Here is a 3,319-nt window from a genome sequence, read left to right as displayed (position 1 = left end):
AGTTTGGCACAGAATTAAGACATTGTGGAAATTGTTTCACAACTGATACAGCCTGGAACACCATAGTGTGATGGTGTGTCCAAACGTCATAGTTGCACCCTATTGGATATGGTGCATACCATGATGTCTCTTATCGAGTTACCACTATCGTTCATGGGTTAGGCATTAGAGACAACCACATTCACTTTAAATAGGGCACCACATAATTTCGTTGAGACGACACCGTATGAACTATGGTTTGGAGAAACCTAAGTTGCCGTTTCTTGAAAGTTTGGGGCTGCGACGCTTATGTGAAAAGGTTTCAGGTTGATAAGCTCGAACCCAAAGCAGATGAAATGCATCTTCATAGGACACCCAAAAACAGTTGGGTATACCTCCTAATTCAGATCCGAAAGCAATAGGGATTGTTTCTTGAACCGGGTCCTTTTTCGAGGAAAGGTTTCTCTCGAAAAGTTGAGTGGGAGGATGGTGGAGACTTGATGAGGTTATTGAACCGTCACTTCAGCAAGTGTGTAGCAGGGCACGGGAAGTTGTTCCTGTGGCACGTACACCAACTGAAGTGGAAGCTTATGATAGTGATCATGAAACTTCGGATCAAGTCACTACCAAACCTCGTGGGATGACAAGGATGCGTACTACTTCAGAGTGGTACGTAATCCTGTCTTGGAAGTCATGTTGCTAGACAACAATGAACCTACGAGCTATGGAGAAGCGATGGTGGGCCCGGATTCCGATAAATGGCTCAAGGCCATAAAACCCGAGAGAGGATCCATGTATGAAAACAAAGTGTAGACTTTGGAAGAACTACTTGATGGTCGTAAGGCTGTTAGGTACATATGGATTTTGAAAGGAAGATAGACAATGATGGTAAGTGTCACCATTGAGAAAGCTCGACTTGTCATTAAGATGTTTTTCGACAAGTTCAAGGAGTTGACTATGATGAGACTTTCTCACTCGTAGCGATGCTAAGAGTCTGTTGGAATTATATTAGCAATTACTGCTTTATTTATGAAATCTTGCAGATAGGATGTCAAAACATTGTTTCCTCGACGATTCTTGAGGAAAGGTTGTATGTGATACAACCGGAAGGTTTTGTCTATCCTGAAATATGCTAATAAGTATGCAAAGCTCCAGCAATCCTTCTGAGGACTGGAGTGAGCATCTCGGAGTTGGAATGTATGCTTTGATGATGATCAAAGATTTTGGGTGTATACAAAGTTTATGAGAAACTTGTATTTCCAAAGAAGTGAGTGGGAGCACTTTAGAATTTCTGATGAGTATATGTTGCTGACATATTAATGATCAGAAATGACGTAGAATTTCTGGAAAGCATATAGGGTTATTTGGAAAGTGTTTTCAATGGAAAACCTGGATTAAGCTACTTGAACATTGAGCATCAAGATCTATAAGGATAGATCAAAATGCTTAATAGTACTTTCAAATGAGCACATGCCTTGACGTGATCTTGAAGGTGTTCAAGATGGATCAGTCAAAGAAGGAGTTCTTGCCTGAGTTGTAAGGTATGAAGTTAAGACTTAAAGCTCGACCATGGCAGAATAGAGAACGAAGGTCGTCCCCTATGCTTAAGACATAGGCTCTACAGTATGCTATGCTGTGTACCGCACCTGAAGTGTGCTTTACCATGAGTCAGTCAAGGGGTACAAGAGTGATCCAAGAATGGATCACAGGACAGCGGTCAAAGTTATCCTTAGTAACTAGTGGACTAAGGAATTTTCTCGATTATGGAGGTGGTAAAAGAGTTCGTCGTAAAGGGTTACGTCGATGCAAGCTTGACACCTATCCGGATAGCTCTGAGTAGAGATACCGGATACGTATAATGGAGCAACAATTTAGAATAGCTCCAAGTAGAACAGTTATTTGGAATAGCTCCAAATAGAATGTGGTAGCTACATCTAGGAGATGACATAGAGATTTGTAAAGCACACACGGATCTGAAAGGTTCAGACCCGTTGACTATAACCTCTCTCACAAGCATAACATGATCAAACCCAGAACTCATCGAGTGTTAATCACATGGTAAATGTGAACTAGATTATTGACTCTAGTAAACTCTTTGGGTGTTAGTCACATGGCGATGTGACCTGTGAGTGTTAATCACATATCGATGTGAACTAGATTATTGACTCTAGTGCAAGTGGGAGACTGTTGGAAATATGCCCTAGAGGCAATAATAAATTGATTATTATTATATTTCCTTGTTCATGATAATCGTTTATTATCCATGCTAGAATTGTATTGATAGGAAACTCAGATACATGTGTGCATACATAGACAACACCGTGTCCCTAGTAAGCCTCTAGTTGACTAGCTCGTTAATCAATAGATGGTTACGGTTTCCTGACCATGGACATTGGATGTCGTTGATAACGGGATCACATCATTAGGAGAATGATGTGATGGACAAGACCCAATCCTAAGCCTAGCACAAGATCATGTAGTTCGTATGCTAAAGCTTTTCTAATGTCAAGTATCATTTCCTTAGACCATGAGATTGTGCAACTCCCGGATACCGTAGGAGTGTTTTGGGTGTGCCAAACGTCACAACGTAACTGGGTGGCTATAAAGGTACACTACGGGTATCTCTGAAAGTGTCTGTTGGGTTGGCACGAATCGAGATTGGGATTTTGTCACTCCGTGTAAAACGGAGAGGTATCTCTGGGCCCACTCGGTAGGACATCATCATAATGTGCACAATGTGACCAAGGGGTTGATCACGGGATGATGTGTTACGGAACGAGTAAAGAGACTTGCCGGTAACGAGATTGAACAAGGTATCGGTATACCGACGATCGAATCTCGGGCAAGTACCATAGCGCTAGACAAAGGGAATTGTATACGGGATTGATTGAGTCCTTGACATCGTGGTTCATCCGATGAGATCATCGTGGAACATGTGGGAGCCAACATGGGTATCCAGATCCCGCTGTTGGTTATTGACCGGAGAACATCTCGGTCATGTCTGCATGTCTCCCGAACCCGTAGGGTCTACACACTTAAGGTTCGATGACGCTAGGGTTATAAAGGAAGTTTGTATGTGGTTACCGAATGTTGTTCGGAGTCCCGGATGAGATCCTGGACGTCACGAGGAGTTCCGGAATGGTCCGGAGGTAAAGATTTATATATAGGAAGTCCTGTTTCAGCCATCGGGACAAGTTTCGGGGTCATCGGTATTGTACCGGGACCATCGGAAGGGTCCCGGGGGCCCACCGGGTGGGGCCACCTGCCCCGGGGGGCCACATGGGCTGTAGGGGGTGCGCCTTGGCCTACATGGGCCAAGGGCACCAGCCCCAAGAGGCCC

Source organism: Triticum dicoccoides, chromosome 6B (genome assembly GCF_002162155.2).
Source record: "Triticum dicoccoides isolate Atlit2015 ecotype Zavitan chromosome 6B, WEW_v2.0, whole genome shotgun sequence".
NCBI lineage: Eukaryota > Viridiplantae > Streptophyta > Magnoliopsida > Poales > Poaceae > Triticum > Triticum dicoccoides.
This window is presented reverse-complemented; position numbering follows the sequence as displayed.